Here is a 27759-nt window from a genome sequence, read left to right on the forward strand (position 1 = left end):
GTGTGTGTGTGTGTGTGTATAAATATTTAGAAGACTTGGAAGGACAAATGCTTTGTTTTTCTTTTGGTGGTACTAGAGTTTGAATTCAGAGCACTGAACTTGCCAGGAAGGTGCTCTACCACTGGAACTACACCACTATCCCACTTTTGCTCTGGTTATTTTTTTAGATAAGTTCGTGCTTTTTGTCTAGGCTGGCCTGGACTGTGATCTTCCTACTTATGCTTCCTACCGAAGCCAGGCACCAGGTGTAAACCACTAGGCTCAGCTTTTTCTGTTGAGATGTAATCTTGTGAGCTTTCTTGCCAGGGTGGTCCTGGAATTTCAGTTCTCTAAATCTCAGTCTCCCAAGTGGCTCCTCTACGTGTGCACTCCTCTACACCTGACCATTGGTTAAGGTGGAGACTTGTGGGCATTTGTCAGGGTTGGCTGTAACCGTCAAATTTTTCATCTAGAATTACAGGCATGAGCCTCCTTATCTAATGCTTTAAAAACAAAAAGAAAAAGCATTCATGTATTTCTCTTTATAACTACTAATGTTTTAATTGGTCCTACTTAGGAACTCACATATGCTTGTCAGAAGCTTTATCATTGCATCACACTAATAGTCCTTTTTTATTCTGGTCATTTTTGAGATAGAGTCTTGCTTTTTGCCTAGACTGGCATCTGGGCCTCAGTCCTCCTAAGTTTTTTTTCTACCACAGAGATGACAGGCATGTGTAACCATCCCTAGCTTCTCCTGCCATTGTGATGGTTGTCTAGGTTGGCCTGGAACTGTGTTCTTCCTGATTTCAGTCTTGTATACAACCCATGACACTGCACCCAGATATTGGTTGAGACCACACAGGCCTGGAACCTGGGTCTCTGGCCTCCCTGCTAGGCTAACCGGCTTTAGCCACCATGCTCAACTAAATATTTTTTTAAAAAGAAAATATATTTACACAAAATGATATCTTAGAAAGATCTGATTCTGTTGTTAATTTCAGTATTACATGGGAAGTTTATTTCTGTTTTCATTTAATGCATCCAAGTTTCTAAAATGTAATTTTTTGTTTAGTAATTCTATTCAAACTTTATGTTATATCCTGTTTCCAATAATCTTCCTAGTTATGTCTCTAATTGCTATAGTAAAAATACCTGTTTACATAAAAAAGCCCTCTCCTTCGATTTTATTAGGTTTTAAAACAAATGAATAAATTAAATCAAAGCACAAGAGGGTTTCAAAGTCCAGGAAGCCATAAATCAAGTTTGATATAAAAGATTACCTTTTCCCTTTAAATTTGTGTATGTTTACATTTAATAAACCACACATAGAAAGTCAAATCCTTGATTTCCGTAAGGCCCAGGGTTGCCGACTTAAAACCATAATAACAATTTCAAGTATCTTCATTAGAAACCTTTCCTCATGATTATGGTCCAAGGCTAGCCTGGGTAAAAGTCACTGGACTCCATTTCCAAAATAAACAGCAAAAAGGCAGGGCTAGAGGCATGGCTCAAGTCGTAGAGGGCCAGCTTAGTAAACACAAGGGTCTGAGTTCAAACCAGTACTTTAAAAAAAAGAATTAAGTAAATAAATAGATCTCTCCTCCTAGGTTCTTCTGAACTTTGCAATGTTGTCAGTACATACCGTCCTAATTTTTGTACTTTTACTTTTCCTCCTAGTTCACCATCATAACTAACTTTTCATCCCACACCATTCCTTTTTCCTTCAGATCAATTACATTCTAGCCAAGAAAGTATGTGTGAAGTAGATGACAAGGGTTCACATTAATATCCCCCAGTGCAGAAAACAGTGGTCCTCTTATGGCTCCAGCACAGAGGAAAACCATGTGCTCCAGAAGACAGGAGCAGCCAGAGCCTCTTTAATGTAAAAGTCCAGCCTACAAATTAAAGGCTAGAATTATTACAAAGACACCATCATTTCAACAGATGAAAACTAGAAGAAGCAGCCTCTAACTTGGACAGGACACTGAGCTGAATAGAAGAAAGTCCCCACCTCAAAGAGCTATAGAAGATGCAATGGTGATAAGAGGTTGTATAATCTCTTTTAGATATATTTAAAATTCAAGGAAACCATTTTTCTGCAAACCAATAAAAGCAGTGGATCCAAAGCTATTTTCCTAGAATTTCAAGTAAAAAGTCTAGACATGATTTGTGACTAGCACAGAACAATTCATCTTCATCAGCAGTTTTATTTCTAAGATATGGATAGTACATGGGTTAGTTTTTTTCTTTTCCTTCTAGATGCTAAGTTATGGACCCATTAATATGAAGCAACTACACCTGCAAAAAGAGACAGCCAGATTTCTTCTAATAGTTGACTTCCTTGGTTCCACAGGTTTTTTGTTGTTTTTGATTCTTTGTTGGCAGGGGGGCTTGAACTTGGGCTCTCTCCCTGAGCTTTTATCTCAAGGTTAGCACTCTACCACTTTGAGCCACAGCTTCACTTCTGGTTTTCTGTGGTTAACTGGAGTTAAGAGTCTCACAGACTTTCCTGCCTGGGCTGGCGTCAACCCAAAATCCTCAGATCTCAGCTACCTGAGTAGCAAGGATTACAGGTGTGGGTCACTAGTACCCAGCTTTGCACAACTACTTCTGTGCTGTTCTGGGCAGGCCCTTTGCTGGTGGCTCTTCTTGCACAATCTGACCAGAACAAAAAGAAAAAAAAAACCAGCCTAGATCCGCTGTGCAGATCCCATTCAATCAGAGCTGTTTCCCAGTTCTTTTGGAATTGTGACATGTTCATTATTTGAAAGCTTTCTCTCCCTATCCTTCTAGTGATCATGCTCAGCTCGACATGTAATGAACTCAGGCACATTCTATCTTTGCTTGTGAAACATGACTTGAGTGCTGTAGAAGCCTTTTCACCACTCCAGAGCTTATCAGTGAAGAATATTCCAAGTGTCCTGCAGCCGGGGATCTGTTACCACAGTGGGCTCACCTCCCAGCATCCTCAAGCCTAAGACCCACCCATAGCCTTCCCAGGGGAAAAGGTGATGATGACCTTCTGGAAATCTAGACAAATCTTTTCCCTTTTACAAGGAAAAACGGTGAGTTCACATTCCTCTGAGTCATTGCAGGACTAGATTACTTGCAGGTGTTACAAATAGTACACTCAACTACAACTTGTGTTACTTACCTAATATGATGTCAGCATAAATACCAGGGTCACACACAATTCCTTCATGTAATCCTCTATATTCAAAGTAGTTAGATAAATAACCTATTACTACAAACTTTACAAGACGAAATTAAGTTTGCTTTGTTGCTTAGGGAAATTGAAAATTCACACACACACACACACACACACACACACACACACACACACACACACACACACAGTCTAGTGGAAATCTCTTCGCTATCTCCAGTGCCGGAGCCAGTCATGGAGTTTCAAAGTTAGGTTCTTAAGAGAGTCAACTTCTTTACTTAATAGATCCAGTCTGAGACCCTTGGAATGTGGAATGGTTTGTTATGGTCACAAAGAAAAACAAGCAAACTAGAAGAAAGGTTTTCCTGCCTCCACGGCTTTCCAAAACACAAGCCAAACCAAGTCTCTTGCCAGAAGCCTCACCGGGAGCCAGTAACCCTGGAGAGGCTGATCTCAGCTTTGCCTCACTCTTAAATCTGGGTAGTCTTGCTTTATGACTGTTAAAAAAAGGATCCAAAAAAAATGTGGTACCTATACACAATGTAATTTTACACAGCCATTACAAAAAATTAAACAATGTCATTTTCAGGAAAATAGATGGAACTAGAATAAATCATGTTAAGTGAGGTAAGCAAAGCTCAGAGTGACAAATAATACATGTTCTCTCAGATATGCAGAAGCTAGATCTAAAATGAACTGGAATATGACAAATTATACAGGATTCTAGATACCCACATGCAATGAGACCAAAAAGAGGATACCCTTAGGGGAGAAATGCAAAGGTGCAATGTCGAAGCGTCTCTTCATATTTATATAAAATAACATGTATACTGAAGTGAACTCCAAGATATGTAAGAGACTCCCCCCCTTCTCTGTTTCTTTCTTCTTTAGTTCTTAGTTTCTGATGATTCTGTCTTCTTTACATTATGTATCGTATATTCATGAATACATCTTCAGAAGGGTTGGGGGAGGGTACAGAACTCAGGGGACAAAGGGTAAAACAGTACAGCAGTACAGCTCACTCAAAGTTGATGAAAGTGAACTTTACAACTTGTGGGTGGAGACGGGAGGGAGAAACTGGGAGAGAGTAAGGAAAGAGAAGATACCATATGAAAGGAAATGTGCTCGTTACTGGACTCATGTAATTGCAATCCCTCTGGACATCACCTCATAGTAACAAAGACAAGCTTTACACCTCTAGAAATAACTTACAGCAGATACGAGTGCCATGGATCGCCTCCTTCCCCACTGTTTCCTAGACAAAGATGGGTGTCCTCTGAGACTCTGCTCCCCTAAATGACCTCAAATTTGTTCCAATAAAACTGGAAAAGCACCATTCAAAGTCCCTTATTGTAGATACTGATTGAAAGTTATGCCCACTTGTAAAAGACACAAGAGTAGGCACTTTCAAGATCAATTTTAACAGTTTGTCAGAGCAGTAAGAGGTTTCTGTCACTGAAAATGTATCTGTGAGAAGCTAATGGCAGACTGTATTATCTGGCACAGTACTTGGAAGGAAGATCTTAGAAAACAAGCTTCCAAGTTTATTAAAAACAATGGAAATGATTCCATAAAATCTACTCCAATTACTATTGTAACATCCCTGGCCAGCAAAACAGGAAAAGAGAAAGTCCAGGGCACCTGACTTACTTTAAGGTGGTGACAGTGCTCACATGATCATTCTCTTCTTCTTAGTGACACAGCCACACCTGCTGCAAGGGACGCTAATAAGCCTAGATTCTGCATGGGCAACCACTCACTGTTAAAATCGAAGCATTCTATTTCTATAGGAAAGAATAGATGCTAAGGAACACTAATGCTTGTCCCCATGTATTCTCTGTAGATATAAATGAAATGAAATTCAACTCCAGAAGATGGAAAAAAAGGCAATCAAACCAAGAAAAGATTATTTGTAATTATTTCAGTTTAGGCGACAGCTTCTGAGTGCCATGGGTTACCACTGAATATTTTAAGAAAACGGAAGCTGGGTGTGGTGGCACATGCCTGTAATCCTAGCTACTTGAGAGACTGGGTCCCATTTGAAAGCTAGTTCAGGAAAACATTTAACAGATCCCATCTTTTTATATGTACTTTAGCATAACACATACCTACTTTAGCTTCTTTTACTACTAGGTAGTATTCCATGACACAGATATAATCACAATTTATTTTTTAACTTGTTAGTTGATGGGTATTTGTGTAATTTGCTATCCAACATTCTACAATTCCAGAGCTCCAAATTCAAAACTAGTTTTTTAGTTGTGTTTTTTGCTTTGGGATTTGAAACAAAGAGCCATTATGTTTAGCAAATTGGTACTCTAGCACTTGGAGCCATATCTTTAGCTGACTTTTTACTGGCTATTTTGAAGACAGAATTTAGTGAATTTTTCTGCTTGTGGCATCAACTATAATCCCCCATATTTCAGCCTCCAGAATAACTATGATTACAAACATGAACAATGGGTGGGCACCTGGGCACGTTCAAAACATTTCCAATACTAATACGATTTTCTAGAAGCTTGATATTTTATATGGAGGAATGACAGGACCTTTTCTAAACTAGGAAAGTTCTGGGGGTTCTCTGCGGTGCTGGCAATATTAATTTCTTTTTACTTAGTGGTTGTTACACATATATCATATTGATAGCTCACTGATTCTACAGTCAGAATTTGTGGGGTTTTTGGTAGGTTATGTTTCAACTTAAAAATTTCCAAAAGCTTTATATTTTGGAGCTGTTTGGATATTGGATTTTTCAGGTGAGGAAGCCCATACAAATATTACAAAATAAAATAATTTAAAATCTGAAACCCTTCTGGTCCCAAGATTTTTATAGAAGGAATACTCCACATGCATAAATCTCTATTGAGGCCTGCTTCCATTTAAATTTCCTTATTGTTTTGTTATTTTACATTCCCAATAGCAATACAGAAAAGTTCCATTTAGTCCACATCTCAGGCAACACTTGCCCTTAAAAAATGTGTAATAATTCTTATGAATGTACAATTATATCTGGTTATTCTCCTGATTTGAATTTTTCTGATGTCTAGTTACAGCAAAAACCTTTTCCTTTGATATGCTGGCTATTTACTGTATTTGTGTACCTATTTTTGGACCCGTTTGTCTTGTTATTAATACAAGAGTGTTAAAAAATATTTTGGTCACAGATCATTTGTCAGGTACATGTACTGTGAACATGTTTTAAATAATGCCTTTTCATCTTCTTAACAATGTCTTTTGAAGAATGTAAGTTTTAAAGTTTTATGGTGTCTCATTTATCAAGTTTTTCAGGCTTTAATATCAGGAAGTCCTTGCCTACTCCCAAGTAGTGAATATTTTCTCCTGTGATTTCATCTTAAACTTTTATACTTTTAATCTTTTATACGTAGGTCCATGATTTCTTTCAAGTTATTTTTTGCATATGGAATTAAGGGCTAAGGTTAATTTTCTACACACGAATACCCAGATGTTCCAGTACCATTTGTTTATAAGATTATCTTTTCCTCATTGAAATATCTTGACATTAGTTTCAAAAATCAATTGATATGTGGTTTTACTTTTAGAGTCTATATTTTTCCACTGTCCTATATGTCTGTCTACCCTTACGCCAACATCGCTTCTACCATTGTTAACTTAAATGAATGTCTTGAAATTCAGTAATAGCATATGCTCTCCAATTCTGTCATTTTCCTTCATTTTCTTTTTTTGTTTGAGCACTAACATAATGCTTTTATTTGTCTGCAGTACTTTTGCCTTCATGCTTGTTTTAATGCAAATAAAACCACATACTATATATAGATGGATTTGTTTTTACTTTTGATAACTTGTAAGATAGAATCTTTGGAATTTTTTACTACTTCCTCCTTTCCTCTCCTCTCAAATTACGATGAGTGCTTATAAACCTTATATATAATATATAGTTATGCTGATACAGTTATTTGTTTTTTAATTTTTATTGTCAAGGTGGTGTACAGAAGAGTTACAGTTACATACTTAAGGTAGTGAGTACATTTCTTGTCAAACTTGTTACCTCCTCCCACATTTTTCTCCCACCTTCCCTCCTCTCCAATCCCCCCCTCAGTTGTACAGTTAATTTCCAACTTATTGTTGCATTAGTTCACCTTTGACCCTTTGTCTCACCATTTTTTTTTTCCAGTTGTGGGCCTTGGACTCAGGGCCTGAGCACTGTCCCTGGCTTCTATTTGCTCAAGGCTAGCACTCTGCCACTTGAGCCACAGCACCACTTCTGGCCATTTTCTATATATGTGGTGCTGGGGAACCGAACCCAGGGCTTCATGTATACGAGGCGAGAACTCTAGCCACTAGGCCATATTCCCAGCCCTTGTCTCACCATTTTGATGTTCCCCTTCCCTTTCCTGATCCAGACAAACATATATACACAATACCCAGTACCAAAATCAAATACAGGGACAACAGGGGATAAACCATAGGGAAGACAAACCAAGGAAAAAATAAATAATTTCACATAGTGTTTTAAAAATAACAACGATAAACCGCTTGTTTCCATAATTAAGAGTTCAATTCTCTTATCATCTTACGTACATATATCATACATACATTGAGCTATCATGATCATCTGCTAGGACTATCCTAGACATATACTAATTATTACCAATGAGGGAAACTAGAGTCTGTGTTTCTTTGGGTCTGGCTCACTTCACTTAGTATGATTTTTTTCCAAGTCTTTCCATTTCCTTATAAATGGGACCCTTCCTTTGTTTTCTTTTTTTCATTTTATTATTGTCTTACTTTTCTGTCTTCGTATTTTCACATATATTTTAAATTTCAATTTCCAGTTTTCCATTATTAAAAAGTATACCTCCAACTGATTTTGTACATGTAAGTGGTGCCTTACAAGCTTGCTAAATTCAGGTCTAAGTTCTAGAGATTTTAGGCTTTTAGAGATTTGCGTTTTCTCTGAAAATCATCATGCTGTCTGCAAATAAAGAATATTTGACTTTTACCTTCTAATCTGTACTTAGTTTCTTTTTGCCACCTTACTGCACTTAGTGTGGCCTTCCGTAAAAATCAGATGGACACTGCAAAAGTAGGCACACTTCTGTTGCTTACACCTTAGGTAGAAAGCATTCGGTCCTTTGGTATTAAATATGAGATTTAAGCTAGAAGTTTGATGTACATGTCTTTTATCAGTTGAGAAAGTGCTTATCTATTTCTAGTTTTCGGAGAATTTTTGTCATAAGTAATTGTTGAATTTAGCTCAATGCTTTTTCTCTAAGCACTGAGAGGATTGTAGCACATTTTCTTTTTCCTGTTCATGATGTATCTTATACTGGTAGATTTTTGGTGCTGAAAGAATCCTTCAAGAAACCCACTTCATACATTTTGCTGTGTTTGATTTCCTAATGACTTGCTCACAGTTTTTCCTACTTGTAACATACTGATCTGATTGTAGTATTAGGGTAATGCTGGTCACCTAAAATGAACTTAGATGTGTCCTTTTCTCTCCACTCTATTTTAAGTGTTTGATAAAACTCACCAGGTAAAACATACACAGGTTTGATGTTTTTGTTGTTACTTTTGTCTTTTATGTGGGTTTTTCAACTAGGAATATATTTTGCTGTAAATTTAGTGCCCCTTAAACCTCATGTTTTTCTCATCGGTTTCGCTTCATTGTCTTTCAAGGAATTCATTCATTTCCTCAAAGTTGCCAAATTTATTTCTAAAAGATGTTTGTAATATACATTCTATGTGGCGTTTTCTAGGTTTTTTTGTGTGTGAAGGTCCTAGGGCTTTAACTCAGGGTCTGGGCACTATCCCTGAGCTGTTGTACTCAAGCACCCTACCACTTGAGCCACAGCTCCACTTTCGGCTTTTTGGTGATAAACTGGAGGTAAGGATCTGACAGACATTGCTGCCTGGGCTGTCTTCTTCAATTGCCATCCTCAGATCTCAGCCTCCTAAGTAACTAGGTATGACCCACCAGTGTCCTTTCTGTTTTTTAAGTTCTGTCGAAGCTGTAGTGATGCCCTCTCTATGAATTTGGATAGTTAGTAACATGAGTTATATTTTCCTTCCTTTCTTTCTTTTTTGTTGTTGGTCGTGGGTCTTGAACTCTGGGCCTAGGAGCTGACCCTGGGCTTTCCAGCTCAAGGTTAGTGCTCTACCACTTGAGCCACAGAACCACTTCCGGTTTTCCCGTGGTTAATTGGAGATGGAGTCTCATGGACTTTCCTGCCTGGGCTGGCTTTGAACCTCAATCCTCAGATCTCAGCCTAGGATTACAGGCCTGAGCCATGAGCACCCACCTCTCTTTATTTTTCTTGATTAGAGGCTTATTCATTTTTTAAAGAAACATTTTGTTTCCCTGCTTATCTTTGCATTTATCTTTATTATACTCCATTGATTTTTACTCTTGCTTATTTTCTTTTTTTTACTTTTTTAGGTTTTAATTTGTTCTTTTTGTCTAGCTTGCTAAGACAGATGCTTATACCACTTATCTTTTATCTGCTTTCTAATATGTGCACTGCAAGTTAAATACTTGAATAGCTGCATCCCATAATTTTTTTGTTTTCCTTCATACTTCAAAACATCTTTTAACTTCCATGTGTGATTTGTTTCTGTTATGACCAATGTATCAATCAGAAGTATGAGGTTTAATTATAAAGACTGAAAAAATTCCAATCTATTTCCAGCACTAGTTCTAATTTCATCTTTTTGTGGTAAGAAGACATAGCTTGCGTAATTTCTTTCATCTTTAATTTAAGGAGACTTGTCTTTTGTACTTATGTGCTAGTCTACCTTGGGGAATTTTCCATGTGTACTTGAAATATGTATATATTCTTCTCTTGTTGAGTGGAACAGTGTATGAATGTCTAATTAGTTGGTAGCTCATTGTGTAGATAAACTCATCCATACCCTGCCTAGCTCCATCACATACTCGGAGGCATAGTGAACGCTCCAACTCTACATGAAGATTTGTCCATTTCTTTTTTCATTGCCTTTGTTTTGTATATTTTGACAACAGAGTATTCACTGTATTTAAATTTGTATTTGGTTCTACTTAAAATTGGAGGGGCCACACCACTCCAAATCATTTTATTGTTCTTGCATCATGGTAGCTAATATCTAAGAATGTCCTAAAATCCATTGATGTCTTCTACTGAAAAAGTGAATTTGTACTTAATCCCAGTTTGCACAAGTTTTTTTTTTTTTGGCCAGTCCTGGGCCTTGGACTCAGGGCCTGAGCACTGTCCCTGGCTTCTTCCCGCTCAAGGCTAGCACTCCGCCACTTGAGCCACAGCGCCGCTTCTGGCCATTTTCTGTATATGTGGTGCTGGGGAATCGAACCTAGGGCCTCGTGTATCCGAGGCAGGCACTCTTGCCACTAGGCTATATCCCCAGCCCACTGCACAAGTTTTATATAACTCTATTTTTAAATTTTCAGATGCTCCCAACGATTTTACATCTCTAAATGAATCATATTTACAACAGCTGTCTTAATATGCCTGTCTATTAATTCCATTGTCTATAACATTTCAGGGTCATTTTTATTAATTTTCCCCTTGCTTTGTTATCTGGGAATGTTTGATTGAATGCAGTTAACTATGAATTGTACGTTGAGTATCAGATTTTTGTTGTATTTGTTTAAAGAGTGTTAGACCTCTTCTGGCAGGTAGTTATTTATGGATTAATCTGATTCTGTTGAGAGTTGGTTTTAAACTCCATTTTAAAGAAGTTTTAACTAGGATTTATTTTAGTAGGGTTAAAGTAGGTAGAAATGGAAAAAGAGAGAGAAACATTTCCCATTCCTCATGCAGGAAATGGAAGATCCTTGGTTTTAAACTCTTATTTTGAGGCTAATTTGGGACTAGTTTTGTCCTAATCTTCAGGTTTTCTCCTGTCACATATTGTCGTTGCTACCTTCTTGTGAACTGAAACGAATACAACTGTTTTTGCACCTACATAACTTCTGGTGAAAAGATAATATCAATAAATATTGGAAATATTTTCTACTTCCAACACAAAGTATTTAGAATCTTTCTTTTCTTTCCTTAAAACTATTTATTATTTCCTATTTATGTCAGTAGCTTCCTCTGACTGAAATCCCCACTAAACTACTAAATGGCTTACATATTTACTGAGGAAAACAAAATAGGTGTTTATTGGGGAGACTGGAGGAAGGAAAGTGAATGACAGGAAGTATCAGTTTCCACCAAGGCTAAGCTGTCATGAACCAAGTTTGAATAAATAACTTTCTAAATGTTTGCATAATTTTAATAATCATAAGCTGTACCTCATAAATTACGTAGGTTCACTATCAAAACATGAAAAAAAACTGCTAAATACATAAAGATGAAAAACACTACTTGTAAAGCTATCACTTAGAAGGTAATAGCTTCTAACATTTCACATGTCTTATTTTGGCTAAGCATACACACACATACATACATATATGTGTACACATGTTCACACACATATTGTCTGCATCTCTTTTTTTAATTTAATTTTATTGTCAAGGTTATGTACAGTGGGTTACAGTAACATAGTAAGACAATGAGTACCTTTCTTGTCTTACGGTAGCAAGTATGACAAAAATTGTCTGTATCTCTTAAAATGAGTTAAGAGAGAAAATAGCATTTTCAAATTTCCTTTTTATTGTGTTATAAGCACAAGGTGTCTACTAAGTCATTTTTTCTTTCTATTTTTTTTTGGGGGGGGCCAGTCCTGGGGCTTGAACTCAGAGCCTGAGCACTGTCCCTGGCTTCTTTTTGCTCAATGCTAGCACTCTACCACTTGAGCCTCAGAGCCACTTCTGGCTTTTTCTGTATATGTGGTGCTGAGGAATCAAACCTACGGCTTCATGCATGCTAGGCAAGCACTCTACCAGTAGGCCACATTCCCAGCCCTTTACTGAGTCATCTTTAAAAATATGACTCTTCACCAGGGACTATATAGGACGTAATGAGTAAGGTATACTCAGATACAGAGTCTAGTTTTACCCTTGTTCTTAACAATTACCTAAGTCCTTAGTATTCATATTGAGGTCCATAGATTGACAGCATCAGAATTGCCTGGGAACTTGTTATTTTGTTTGTTCATTTTCTGTGAACTAATGTATGATCAATAGAATCTAAACTTGGCCTGAAAAAATTATTCTTTTTCCCAAATTTTCTTACCAACATTAGAACAATTATGGTATAGAACTAAGAAGTAGAATTGTAAAATCTATTAATCTAATACTGATAATACTTTACCACCAATTCTAAAGAAAGGTTATTCAAGCAAAATAAAAATCTCCAAATTGAAAATTGTCTTGCCAATCATTAAGACCTGAGCTTGTTGTTTTAAATGTCTATGTCCTTTCAGTACATTTTACTTCCCTTTATAAAATTTAACTAAAATTATTAAAGCTGGCAACAGAAGTGGTCAACAATTCATAATACCAGCATAGCTATTTTACTTTTATAAATTAGAAGTTATATGAAAATTTCAGCAAATTATAGAACTCCCTTCTTACAGGCTTTTAATATTTATAGAAATTTATGCTAGAGACAATTTTGGAAACTGACAACCTCTATTATCTGACAGCAATCAATTCTGTATTATTTTAGCTCAGTCACAGAAATGACTATGTAACTGATCTCTATTCATACTAACTATAGGTCAACCATGTCATTTGACCTAAAAGTTCAAGTAGGTGTGACTGGATAAAGCTACACTAATAATATCTAAATTCTAAACCACTGAGTCCCACCCTTGCCCTTTGCTGTCTCTAAACAGCACACTAGCAAGAAGAAAAATGGCTAACAAAGAGGAAATGCACTGGGAACCATCTAAAGGACTTGTTGTGTTAATAGGAAATGCTGCAAAAAAAACAACCAAAAAACACAAAAGTCTTAAAGGAGTCAAAGAGAAAGTCTGAAAAAAGCGTAAGTAGACACTCATGACTTCATGCTAATGTCAAAAACCTAAAATCCACACCTACAACCTGAAAAACAAAACCTCAGCACCACCTATTACCCTACATTTCAACTGCAGAGAGTCTTGAAATTTTAAGATCATTAGTAATTTTGATTTTCTTCTACCAAACCATTACATAGAATGCTTCTAAATTATAATTATCAAATCAGTAAACACTGACTGTGATTTAAATAAACTTATTTTAGATTTTCCAAGAGTTAGTTACAAAGATACTCCAAAGTTTCTGAATATCTTCAGTTACCCCTAAAACTAATATATTACAAAATTAAGACATGAAAAAACTAAGAAACTATAAACTGACATATTACTATGAACAAAATATAGACTTCATTTAGATTTTACCTATTTTTTTATATTCACATAATTTTTTGGATCCCAGAGATAACCCAGAGTACCACATTGCACTTAATAATTCAAGTGCTGTATGCTGGGAATATGCCTCATTTCTATGTCCTATTTACATATTTTTACTACATTTGTTATAGAAAATAAACCTAAATTTATGGGAAATATGATTATTGAATATTAGATAAAATTCATGAAATATGATTATTGAATATTAGATAAAATTAATGTAAACATATATCTACTACAGTTTTTTGTTTTTTTTTTTTTTTGGCCAGTCCTGGGCCTTGGACTCAGGGCCTGAGCACTGTCCCTGGCTTCTTCCCGCTCAAGGCTAGCACTCTGCCTCTTGAGCCACAGCGCCGCTTCTGGCCGTTTTCTGTATATGTGGTGCTGGGGAATCGAACCTAGGGCCTCGGGTATACCAAGGCAGGCACTCTTGCCACTAGGCTATATCCCCAGCCCTCTACTACAGTTTTAAGAGAAAAATAACCAGGTGCCAGTGGCTCATATTTGTAATCCTAGCTCCTCAGGAGCCTCAGATCTGAAGATCCGTGGTTTGAAATCAGTCCAGGCAGGAAAGTCCATGAGACATCTCCAATTAACCCTTAGGAAACCAGAAGTGGCACTACGGCTCAAAGTGGTAGAGTACTGGCCTTGAGCAAAACGTTCAGGAACAGCACCCAGGCCCTGAGTTCAAGCTCCATGACCACCAACATAAAAACAAAAAAGAGAAAAATAAATGACTAAAATAAGTTACACTTCATTGCCTATTTTGAAAGGACCTAGAACAAACTACTTAACGTTCTAGAAATAGCTCTTTCAAAAAATGCTTGTCACTTACCTATTTTTCAAGGTTCGTGCAGTCATTTTCATAGTACATCTTTTAAAATTAACTCTGTAAATAGAATATAAAGTTGTATTATAATCATATTCAGATAATCTGCTTTTATTAAATAAGTATAAAACCACTTTCATTTTAATTACTGTATAATATTTGTAGCAAGATAACAAAAGAACTAATTTAAGTGACTATAATTACATAGTTTATGACTACTATTATCTTCAGTTTAAAAGTGAAAGCAAAATTTAGTAAGTTTTAAGATGAATAGAAAATATTCCAGAAAAAAGAAAAAAAAGAGTAAAACTGGCTTGGGAAAAATGCTCCACATTCTTTTCTATGTGCCTACTGCTGTGAAAATTACTACATTGTCATAAACAAGTGACTCAGACTGAGGACATGGGCTTTTTCATGGAGAAACAGTAATTAAGAACTTGGCATTAGGAGGTTCTGGGAGGGGTACAGCTAAGTGAAGTGTCCATGCGGGCCATTTTGTCTGAGACAGTCCTAATTTATACCCAGTGTTGCGCTCGATTTACCAATTGTCTTAGACTTCTCATTTTCCAGTGATTTTTCTGATTGTATTAAAAATGACTAGCACTTATTTGTGATTTACTTTCAATTTCTGCCATGATCCCATACAGCTGTATGTGAGAGATAGAGGCAATGGAGCCAGCTGTCAACATGTGGTTAAGTCTGCCGAGCAGCTGGCCCACCTCTGTAAGTACTGCAACAGATAGCTCACGCACAGACCGTACCCAGCCCACCTGCCGAAAGCATGACAGACGAAATATCCAATGCTGCTGCTGCTCCTTAGGACTGTCTTCAAGACATCAATTTAATAAAAATAGGTGGAAAAGGATATTTTACATACATATTACTCTATGAACCATGACTTTCTGCCTAGATCAAATGGCTTTAAAAATTTCCTTCAAGTCTGATTCAAAATTAATTGTACATAATTAAAAATCAATTGTACATAATTAAGGTCAAGAAATAAACATTATTTTGTTGGCTCCTCTATTAGAAGAAATTCATATTTTAATGAAGGCAGCTTCCAATCAGTGTCAGGGGACGTATCATATAGAAAGATCAATCAATTCCAATTATGATTTGATTGTTTCATCTAATTCATAAAATCAAAGTAAAAGTTTTGGAAGTTCACACTATACAATATGAAAACCTCATATTATTAAAATTGCTGTTTGACTTCTAAAAAATTGAAACACAAAGCAAATTTGCAGTTGGATCTCATTACTCACAAATGTTTAGATCTATAAAGTCATCATCAACACTGAATACAGAAGCGTACCTTACTCGTCTTATTACATGGTCTGACCAAGCATGGTCAGAAAATAATGAATTTTTTTTAAGCCAAGAGAAATTCCAAAAGCAAAACTTTTACATTTCCATACAGGTATGTGAAGAAGCTCTCCAACCAGTTCTTGCTTTATTGTCAGTCTGTTTAGTTGTGTGATCTGCCCTTGAAATAAAAACTATGCCTAAAAAAAAAACAAAAAAACCCCACAACCCCACATGGGGCCCGCAAGGCAAGATAAATAATGACTTAATCAAAGAGATAAAGTGAAAATCCGCAGAACAGTTCTGAACTCTGCAGCCTAAGCATGCAGTTTTTCCTTAACAGTAGTCCCTTCCCAAAATACTGCTCCTAGTGGACAAAGGGCCAGCCAGGTTCCTAGGAGCTTCAGGACGCATTTTCATCAATTAATTAAACATAGCCTTGTATTACATATATTTCTGTTTCAACATGCCTTGTTCAACATACACTGTTGATTCACAAACATTTAAAGCACAGCCAATAGCAATGTGACTCGAGTCTGAATGAAGTTTACCTTAACACATGTATTTTCTCTGTAAGGCACATTACAATTTTTTTTGAACTGAGGAAAACTATACAGCGCATGAGTTCTCTGCCAGTAGTCATTTTAAATACTAAAATCACTATCAATAAGCATAAAAATGCAAAACCATAGCATTATACAGGCCACAAAAGTTAACCTGTCCTACCCATTTCAGACCTGTCAAGTCCCATAATCATTTGAGTCAATCTTTAAAATAAACAGTCTCCCACCACGCCACACCCCTGCACTTTCACTACTGTCAATCCATCATTGGCTCTGAGGACTCCTGACTAATACACTAGGAAAGGAGACAAGAAAGTACCTAAGACCTCCATCCACCAAAACAAAGTTGCTCCCTGGTAAGAGAGGAGGAAAGTGAGAGACAGAGTTTTTATTTTAAGAAGGATACAATCAAAATCATGCACATTATTAAAAAGAAAAATAGCGCCTCAGAGCTTTGAGCACACACTTGTAGAGTAGAAGGCCACCACAGAGCCAGTGATGCTGACCAGGCTTCCGCCCCTCCCTCGGAATCCCCTTCTCAGCAGGGAGTCACACAGAGCAGATGCTGTACAGTGTTGTTAGGTGAACTAGACATCTCTAGTCCCAAAGATGGTCAAAGTATACATGGCTTTCAATGTTTTCAGTACTATGAGTGTCTGGCACTGTTGCCAGTCTACTATGAGAAATAATTAAGAACATAAATAAATAATGGTATTTTCTAATTCAATCATCATGTCCTTGAAAAACTGAAAGTTGTAAGCAACCAATGAGAAGGGAAATGAAGAAAGCAATAGGCATCTCCTTTCAATAAGAAAAGAAGTTTACAGAAAAAGAGGGAAAGAGAGTGAAAATAAAGGCAAGGAGAAGTGACTAACAGAGGTGGATAGGGAGTTAAGAGTCCAGTCCCCTGCCCCCAAAATGACTTTGGCATGTATCAGCATAATAGAACTAATTCTGTCTACCCTGGGAAGGGTGAAGGACGATCAATCTCAACGAGGGTAAGCCAAATACAGGATTTCTATACCCACTGCCATTTAGAAATTGGTGTAAGAAGCAATTTTGGCTAGAGGCTTCTAAAACCCTCTTCACTCTCAGATAAGACATAAGAGACACATCTTCTTTCCTGAAAACTGGAGTACTTTGATATAAAAATGAAATTCTAAGAACAAAAGCTGCTATGTTGACAGCAGGAGGAGGAAAGTCTCAGGACAGAAGGCAACTAACTCCAGGATTACAGAATTGAAAGGCAGGAAGAACCAGTCAGATGATCACAGTTAGCTGCTAACATGAACCAAGCACAAAACCAGATGCGCTGGTTAGATGACATAACAAAATGTACCATCACTGAAGCTATTTTCTCTTGGGGCCTTTGTTACTTGCAGGCTGATGGCATTTACACCAATACCGAGAGGGAGGTCAAAGAAATTAACTCTGTACATTATATAGACAGGGGAGTTTTAACAGTTTCTTCCTGGAGTTTAGTTTATTAAATAACATGAAGCTCTTTAAATTTACTTTTACAAAGGAATGGGCTTTAACAGCTCTTTGCTGCTTTAAAAAAATCGAATACTTCTAACGTTAACAATAGCTGGTGACACTGATAACGGTGAGCTCTAACTTATCAGAGTATGTTTTAAAGCTTACTGTTTTATCCTTTTATTGTTTACTTTCTGCATTCCACTCCAATTGTGAAGCCATGCCAATCAGTTACTTTCTATTTGTAATTATTTTCATCTTGTTTTATGCTTCCTGCTCCCATGATATATAAAACATACCATAACAGACTAAATTTACAGAGAAGATCCTTAACTCTTAGGAACAAACCTTTTGAGAGCCAAACAATTTGTTACAATATTTCTGTATTTGTTTTTGAAATCTGGTAAAAAAAAAAAAAACAACAACTTTCAATCATATATGTGGAATGACACCTTTGGTATATATCAGAGTAGCCACATAAATACCAGGAAAAAAAAAAACAATTTTAGCATAAATAACAAAAAGCTCTACAAGTGTGTGTGCTTACCCAAGCAGTGCCCAAATGGGTGAAAAAAAAAGAAGAAACTTAAATTATATAACAGCTTTTGAAGTACAAACCATTTTTTTCTACAGAAACAATGTAAACTATAAGTCATTTCAAAACTAGGCCAGTCCACAAAAGTCTTGCAAAGCTATACGCATAGTGTGATTGTTCCAACTCCATCAAAAGAGCGTAGTGTTTGTTCCTTTGGGAAATTCCTTCTTCTCCTACCTTCACCCTCACCAAGCCTCAGGAGACAGTAGCTGGCCCTGAGCTCTGTTTCCTTCTCCAAGTCTGTCTACCACTCAGTCATCTGTCCCCTGCACTTGTGTGTCAGCCAAAATGAGCTTCTCCAGACTGTAGGGCCTTCCCTGTGTAAGACACCCACTGCTCTTTGCCCTTCCCTTCCTTCCTCTTTTGGTAGGTCCCTTGCACTCAGCCCTCTGTCTTAGATGAAATGCCATCTCCCGAAGGCCATCCATGTCTCCACACTAAGTCACATGTGCCTGAGTTGGGAACTCTCTCATCACACTAGACTTCCCCTACTACCAGGTCGAGCTCTTTAATCAATCTCCTCTCTAAGCTCCATTATTCCAGGGAATCATCTTATTCTCTAGCAAGTTAGCCCAGAACTTGTAAGAGTGCCTGGCATTTTGAAGATACTTAGAATATTTTTGTTCGTATAAAATAGTTTCATAAGAAGAGATACTTCAGTGCATTTTTAACCTGATCTATGGAATATTTAACCTAATATATGTTAGTAAGGAAGAAGGAGGTTTTCCAAAGATGTTTCTACTCCCAAACTTATTCCTAGAGATACTCACAGAAAAGAGACTGTCTAATTTCTTCTCTAATGCTGGCTTCCAGTCATTAAATGCAACATTAAGGTCCTGGCAAATCGACTTGGGTATATTTTCTAATATTAATTTTAAGTCTTTCCTGTAGGTTATGTCATTCACTTCCATGGTTTTTACTATATGCAATGAAATGCTAATTTCTAAATTTGCATCAAAACACCTGATTTTTTTCCATTGAGCTTTATATTAACTTTCCAGCTGTCATCCATTTCATATGTAGGTATCTATTCTCCAGATTCTCCCCAACCTTTCTTTTCTCTTGTGCTCCTCATTTCAGATAACAACATCACCATCTACACACTGGAACCTTAAGCACAAATTATCTCACTCTGAGTGCTTAAACACTGGTCCATGGACCAACAGTGTTAGCATCACTAGGAGCCTATTAGAAATTCAGACCTCATCTTCCACCGCAAAATCAAAATCTACTAAATCAAAATCTACCTTCTAACGACTCCCTAAGCAATTTATATACACACTAATATTCAAGAGACAATGGCTTGCAATTCCTTTTCTTCCTATCCCAACATACCAACACTGACATCAAGTGTATGTAGGCAAAAACAAAGAAATACTACAATGGTTTCTCAGTGGACCTAGTTCCTTTAATCCACTGGTTCTCAACCAGATTTTTAGAAGAGGTACTCTGATATATAGATAGCTATGAGGGAGGTCATGTGGTTGATTGGCTAGAACTATAGGAAACAGAAAGCTTGTCTTAACTATGTTGCAAAGAAAAATCTGGTAGAGTACTTGCCTAAGTCAGGTCCTGGATTCCATCCATCCCTAGTTTCTCCACCTCTGCTACCTCATTTTTTTTAAAGAAGTATAACAGAAAGATTGAGAATGAGATCACTCTTCTCATATCATACTGTTTAATGATTCTCCATACTCCCCTCAACCTCCTTTCCAAAAAGATTAAGCCTGCAGGTGTCATATTCCTCACTAAAATCTTTCAGCAGCTTCTGAAGAAATCATGTATTTCTATACCTGTCTGTTTGTTCATGTTTGTCATCCTTCTGGCAAAATATAAAATAACTTTTTTGGGGTGCTAGTCCTGGAGCTTGAAATCAGGTCTGGGTGCTGTCCCTAGGCTTTTTACTTGGGCCATAGCTCCACTTTGATTTTTTTGCTGGTTAATTAAAGATAACTGTCTCACAGACTTTCCTGCCCGGGATGAGTTCATACTGCTTTCCTCAAAACTCAGCCTCCTGAGTTGCTAAGATTACAGACATGAGCCACCAGTGCCTGTCTCCTGGCAAAATATTTAAAGCATCACCTCACTAGACAAGAATCATTTCATCTCATTATTCTCCTCTGGTAAGCAGCCACACTCCCTCTTCTCTATCCCCTGCTGCATTCTATTCATCACATGAGCACAGCACACATGGAGCTTCATAAAGAGCCCAAGAGTATGGACTCTTCATGTGGATAGCTCTTGTATGTACTCTACATTCGAAACTTTTCCTTTAAGTTTTCCATTGCTCCAATGCTGAGTTTTCACACAAATGTGATGAACAGTACATTCTATTGTCTACTCCTTTTTAAAATAGGATTTTAAAAACATTTAGCTCTTGATAACAGACAGATCTGATAAAATCCTGGTGTGCATAAACACTCGCATGCTAGCTATTGTCCTCCCTCTTCCAATACTACTCCCACATCCTTTGCTAAATAAAGTCCAGCTAGGGAATTCCCTTTCATCCAAACTCCACATGTGTTTTAATTCAAGTTTCCACAACACATAGCAACACTGGGAAAAGAGCAACTGAAACACATGTATCCTTTGCATTATCTTTAGAGATAGCCTTGAGACATGTACATCCTCTGTGACTGGATTAAAACTGAATATTTTAAAGTATATGTTATGGGTAAAAACACAGAGTATTAATTTTAAGGTGCTGGTGAATACCTTCTAATTCCTTAAAATGTGTTTGAGTGGGTGGGGGCATTATTTAGAAGTCCAGTGTGGGAGTGCCTTATTGCTAGTCTGGAAGACCAGGGATCCTAAGTGCCAGTCCTATTTGGAAACAGACAAGAGTAGCATTAATAAAGTCATCAATACTTTCTTTTAAAGGATATGTTGCCATTTGCTATAGTACACATGTACCCGGAAGACATTAGGCTAAGTGAAACTTGCCAAGCACAGAAGGAAATATCCTGCACCATCTCACTTATATGTGAAAAGGAAAAATGTGAATACATAAAGAGAAAATAAAATAGTAGTGACCAGGGGCATAGGAAAGATGTAGAGACATTGATCCCTGGACATGTGGGATCGACAAACCTAGAGATAAAATATACAGCATTAGGGCTACAGTTAATACTGTACTCTGTTTACAATTTCTATCAAACAAGATGTGAAATCATCTTGACGCAAATAACAAAAAGGGTCACTGTAAAATGATGAATAGATGAAAACCATTTCACAAAGTAAATGAATATTAAAACATTAAAATATGAGAACATATATAGATAAAACACATTATTTTAGTAAGTTATCATGCTAGTTAACCAAGATAATGTGTATCAAGTACCTAACAGAGTGCCTAGAATAGCAAAAGCAGTGAAGTATCTTCTATTGACATTATTACTTCTAACTATTAATAGCACCCAAACTAGTCAACAGTCCTAGAACCTACTCAATTCTGTGATGTAAGATATCTTAACATTTATAGGACAGTGCTCTCTTGGAAAACAAAATGAGCACCTTAGAATAGATGACTTCTGAAGTTCTTTTGAGCTCTAAAATTTTATGATTCTAAACCCCATTCTTTAATGACATATTCTACTTATTGCTAATTAACTGATTCAGAAAATCCTATTAAAAATAGTAGACCAAGCAGTTTTCATTTTATGTTCTAACGTTTTCAATATTTTATACTGAGTTACAGCCTTATAAAGTTGAGTCACAGCATAAAAATCTCAGGCCTACCAGCAAGGAAAAATATTTAAGTCATCTTACTACTATTTAAAGATCTCACAGTCAAACTAAAATAATAACAGACTCTTCTCAAATAACTTGAAGTATATTCCCACATATTACCTCATTTATTCTTTTAACAGTGTTTGCTTTATTCAGATATAATCTATATACCATACAAGTCACTCTTTTAAAGTACACAATGCAATAGTTTTAGTTTACTAAGAGCCCTGCATCCATCATCACAATTTTACAATACTTTCATCAACCCCCAAATTCCCGACTATAATAACAGAAGGCTGAGGATCACAGCCCTACGCTAGCCCAAGTACAAGTGTGAGATCTTATCTGAAAAATAAATTTAAAAAGTGAAAAACCAAGGGACATGGCTCAGGTGGTATAGCACTTGCCTAGGAAGCATGAGGCCTTGAGTTCAATTCCTAGGATTGCAAAAGAAGAGGAAGAACGCCGTACCCATAACAGCTCCCCCCATCTCCCTACTCTTACTCTTCCAGCTCAATAATCTATTGTGCTTCTCAAGGATAGGTCTAGATTCATCAAGACAATGTGTTCTATTCCATGCTTAGTGCAGAAAAAAATGTGGTTCTCCATGGATTGGAAACATAATACATGGCATTTTATGTCTAGCTTGTTTTTTCACTTAACATGATTCACCCACTGTGTGCTATGTATCAGTGCTCCAATCCTTTTCAATGCTCCGTAATATTTCATTATATAGATATAACACATGCTTAATCATTCATCAGTTGGTAGACATGCAGTCTACTTAATTATCAGGGATAACATCACAATGAGCAATATGTGCAAATTTTGTATGGATATATGTTTTTATTTATTCTGAGTCAAGATCTAGTAGTAGAATTGCTAGAGAATACATAGTAACTGTATGTGTTAACCTTTTGAAGACCTACCAAGCTGTTTTCCAAACTGTCTGCTGATATTATGTTCTTACCAGCAAGGAATGAAGATTCCAGCATCACTAACATCCTTCCCAACACTTGTCACTATGTTTTTTAAAATGGACAGTGAGTGAGTGTGGGTTATTTTGGTTTGTTTTTCCCTATGAATAATGACAACAAATCTCTTTCTATGTGCCTAGTAGACATTTGTAAATCTTCCTTGGAGAAATATCTATTCAGATGTTTTTGCACATTTTTGCTACAATATTTGCTTTTTTATTATTGAGTTGTAAGAGATGTTTACAAATTCTGTGCCCCAAATTTATAAGTACATGATTTGCCAGTATGCTCCTCTAGTCTATGTACCTTATCTAATCTTAAATCTGCTAGTGCACTAAATAAATTCTGTATTTCCATTCCCATCTTGCAAACAGAACTGGCATGGCCTATGACCAAACAGACTTGACAAATGGCAGACTCTAAAGGAAATTCACTGTTTCCATCAATTTAAAAAGATAATTTAATGATATCAACTTTGTAATACCCTACTGAGGAAGGCTTACTCCTTAGATCTTGAAGTTATCCTGCATGTATAACCAGACAGTGTCATTTCCATAGCTGTGTCAAAAATGGTTCATTCACTCAATGAAAAAATAATGAAATGAGTGACGTGCTGTGCTGCTCAGACCTCAGGATAAACATGACCAAGTCCTCATCCTTATTTAGCGTGAGAATTTGAATGCATGCAAAACCTGTAGCTTCCATTTCCTGACAGGAAATTTTTTTTTTCAAATTTTTATCATCAAACTGATGTACAGAGAGGTTACAGTTTCATACGTTAGGCATTGGATACATTTCTTGTACTGTTTGTTACCTTGTCCCTCATGCCCCCCTCCCTCCCCCCTTTCCCTCCCCCCCCCAGGAAATTTTTAATCCTAGTAATAAAGATACTGTATTCCTCAACTCGGGAAATATTACAGATTTTAGTGTAAGCCATATCCTATCTTTTAAAAGTCCAAAGCATCCAGTTGGTTTGTGACCCAGGACACCCTTGTTTTGAGTACTGCTTCAATTCCTAAGCCATCACCTCTCTCATTATAAAAAGCCCTTTTATAATGCAGAGATGATTACTCTAAGGATATTCTTCAAGATTAAACTTCCTCCTTTTGAAAACAGAATATACTTAGTTTTACCATTTACCAGGAAAGCCTGATGATTCATCAGAGCCTAAATCATGACCACGTCCTATTCTGTGCTTAGATTAAAAAAAAAAAAAACAAAATTATAATAGCTCTATTAAACATAAAAGCAAAAATACAGAATTACCAATCTAGTAATGTAACAGCCTGTCCTTCCCATACTTTATGCAGACCTAACACAAAGCAGGATGAATTAAGAATACCCTGGAGTCCAAGGCAAAACAGTAAGGGGCCACATAAGCTTTAGTTCGTGTTGCACAGGGTTCCTTAAAAATTCCATACAAATAGTAGTTTCTAAACTATATTATTTGTTACAAAATCTTGAAGAGCCTTAATTAGGGCAAATAAAAGAATTTGCTGAAAAGGTGAGATGTCCTATTTCCATAGCACTGTGTTCATTCATATTATAAGAACTTAGTAAATTAAGTAAGGGGCAGAGAGCAAAGCTAACACTGAAGACCCCTCGGGGCTCTGGGGGCTCTGGGCAGGCCATGCCGTAACCAGAGGGTGCACATGTCACTGTTTGGCAAGCCAGGCACCTTAGGGATGGAGAAAGCACAGGCTGAGCTGGGTGCAGGACCAGAGGCCAGCCCCAGGATGGCTTGCTGCAATGGAAGGGCTTTCTACACTGAGAAGTGGAGCAACTGGAGATGTCCTAAGAGTTGTTTCAGGGGTCAGATGACAACTGCAAATAAGCAAGCGCACTCTACTCCCAACCCCCACTTCCCTTACTTTTACCTGGTTTACACACTGAAATTCCCAGTAAGCAGAGTCAAACACTGAACAAAAGGGTCAGAAAACAGATCTGGAGGAAACCTTGGCCAGGAAGACACTAAGGCACATCAGATCTGAAAGACACGTGAGGACAAGATGGGAGAATGAATAATGGAGTGAGGAGCAGAGTTAAAAACAGGAAAGGGTGCGGCACAAGCCAAGGGTCTAGGTCAAGCCCTTGTCCACAAAGAAGAATGCCTATTGTGGAGTGGGTGCCTCTGGCTTAAAGGAGCAGCCACGAGGGGATCCTTCACCCAGAAGAGGTAGACTGCGGAAATCTGAATGCCAACATGCCTTGTATGGATCACAATCTCTTGTCTTCCTAGTTCTCTAGAACTAAGCTCTCATTCTGCCTCCACTGCCAATCAATTATCCAAACAGCAACAGCCTTCAGAAAAGTAGGACAGATCATGTCACTCTCCTGATTCAAATTTTCCAACAGCTTTGCCACCACATGTGCTCTCAGTAGCCCAAGTTGATTGCCACTCTCTTCACACTCCTCAGAACCACAGCTGTGTCTCTGGCAAGCTCCTAAGGCTTTGCACACGTAAGGGCTGTTTGCCCACCCTGGAATGCCTTTCCCTAGGCATGTGCACACTGAGAACTCTTCCCTGATCACACTATTAAAAACAGCATCTATATCACAGTCTTTAGTTCCTCATTATTCTTTGTGACACTTTTAGCATCTGAAAATATGGGTATACAGAGAAATATGTATGATATATAATATATGTATAATTGTCACACACAATACACACACATACAAGCACAGTCTGTTATATACCTATTCTATAAAATTAAGGTCTCTAAGGAGAAAACTGTTTGATCACTGTTATGCTCTAGGTAGACAAAGCACCTACCATAGTATCTGAGTGATACATGCTCAGTAAGTATTTAATGAATTAGTGAATGACACCTGATCTTAAATCTACTTAATGTATCTGGGTTGTTTTTTTCTACTTCCCTCTAGAGTTTTGCCTTATCCATGAACTATTCTCCAAGCCTCACGTCTTATCTGGCATAACTTAAGATCTGGTCACTTGGCTTTACTTCTCAACTTTCTGGTGGGCTTGTTCTTCTACTACATGCCTAAGGACCTACCTAAGGATCTAGTTCATTCCCACACCCAGAGTTCAGGACGGGGAATTTGGCAAATGCACAGCCTCCTATCTCAGAAGGGGCTTCTTGCTGCTTCCCATCAGCCCTTTCTTGGAATTGGCTACCTCTCTTACTTCCCACAGAATCAATTCCAAACTGCCACCACTCTTCCAGCTTCCTACTCCCCCTTCACTCAGCAAATGACATCACCTCCACAGAAACAAAAGCGAGGTCATTAGGTCAGACTCGCTCAGTTTCCTTACACAGGCAGTCTCAACCCCTTCCTGGCAGTGAGGAGGAAGGGTGTCCCTCTTCCTGCCCAAAGTTAACCAGTGTTCTGGAACCCAAGACATTTGCCTTCCGAGTAATCTGATGTCATCATTTATCCACTTACCACCTTCAATGTCCTTGGTAGTACACTAGACTTGAGCACAAACACTCAAGGACTCTAAGTTCAAGCCCCAGGACTGGCACACATGCGTGTGCGCGTGTACACACACACACAGACAGAGAGAGAGAGAGAGAGAGAAACAAAAATATCAACATAGCCCTTTCCTCCCATCTCTCAATTGCTACTGTCCTACTCTCCTTTTCCCTTTACAGCCAAGGGACTTGAAAAGAGTGCTTATTTTTTCTGCCCTCCCCCTCCTGGTCACTACCTGGACAGCCTGTAATCTGGATGCTACCTGCAAACACAAAACTGCTCTCCCCAAAATACAAATGGTATCTCATCAAAAAAAATTCATTCACAAGTTACTAGACTTCATCTTTAATTTTACAATACTTGTCTCTTGGATTCCGGAACACTATCTCTTTTTAGGTTCTTCTCCCCTTTTGGCCTCTTCTTGAAAGCCTCTCCGTAGGCCGTAGGAGTTAAAAGCCTGGCTTTTCTTTCTTAGTTTAAGTCACTACAGAAATAGAAAGGTATCTGTGAAGCCTAGGCAGCAGAGAACATATTGTCTCACAGTTCTGGAAGGCCTAAAGTCCCCAGAATGGATCCTTTTCCTGACTTGAAGACAGCCATCTTTTCTCAGTATCCTTATATGGCAGAGAAAGAGCAAGGGAGGCTCTCTCTGGGGTCCCTTTTTACATGGATCCTAATTCTGTCACAGAGATTGCACCATTGGTTTCTCCCAAAGGTCCTATTTTCAAATATCCAGGGAATAAGACTCAGATATGTAAGTGTTTTGTGTGTGCACCAGAACTGGGGTACAGACTCAGGGTCAGGGTGCTCTGCCTTGGTTTTTTCATTCGAGGTGGACCCATAGTTCTACTTCTGGTTTTTTTTTTACTGGTTAACTAGAGATAAGAGTCTCATGAACTTTCCTACGTAGACTGGCTTTGAACTTTGATCCTCAAGTCTCAGGCTCTTGAGTATCTAGGATTACAGGCATGATCCACCAATGCCTGCCTAGTACATGAATTTTGTGGGGACACAAGTCAGTTCACAGAAGGCTCTGCAGTAAGCCTGGCTAGAATTCAGATTTTACCTCTGGCCAGAGCTGTAACTGTGGAGAAGGTATTCAACTGCCCAGTGCTTCACTTGTCTCATTTACATAGCAGGAATAACAACACTTACCCCATGAGGCTGTTACAAAGAATGAGAACCAAATGTAAGTTGTAAAGTCCTTCAGGCAGTGCCAGGTGCAAAGGAAGCACTGGATCAATAGGGGTCATTATTGTTTCTATTATTTTCTTATGATTGTTTTTACTGTTGCTATTATTAACACTGTTCCTGTCATTACCCTACATCTAGAGTCCTATCTAAAATAATTTAGCACAAGAAATACTTCAGATGAACATGCAGCACAT

General features: G+C 37.6%; 1 protein-coding gene and 1 long non-coding RNA gene across 11 annotated transcripts in view; one reads left to right on the forward strand and one right to left on the reverse strand.

Annotated features, from left to right (window-relative positions):
* The window catches only part of Znf438 (zinc finger protein 438), a 132521-nt gene that overhangs the window by 91550 nt on the left and 13212 nt on the right, over positions 1 to 27759 (reverse strand). For 7 of the 10 annotated variants that reach the window (XM_048367922.1, XM_048367926.1, XM_048367927.1 and 4 more), the window contains 2 exons: positions 24814 to 24923; positions 14298 to 14351 (listed from right to left, as the gene is read on the reverse strand). The gene's annotated coding sequence lies outside the window, so the exon portion shown is untranslated. Of the gene's footprint in view, positions 1 to 14297; positions 14352 to 24813; positions 25958 to 27759 lie in introns of those variants that run through there. The other 3 variants (XM_048367925.1, XM_048367921.1, XM_048367924.1) reach the window with 2 other exon arrangements.
* Positions 7883 to 13196, forward strand: LOC125367268. Its single transcript, XR_007214033.1, has 3 exons — positions 7883 to 9173; positions 10619 to 10620; positions 13185 to 13196. It is a non-coding gene; the product is annotated as an uncharacterized LOC125367268 (long non-coding RNA).

The sequence above is a fragment of the Perognathus longimembris genome, chromosome 18 (assembly GCF_023159225.1).
Source record: "Perognathus longimembris pacificus isolate PPM17 chromosome 18, ASM2315922v1, whole genome shotgun sequence".
Lineage (NCBI taxonomy): Eukaryota > Metazoa > Chordata > Mammalia > Rodentia > Heteromyidae > Perognathus > Perognathus longimembris.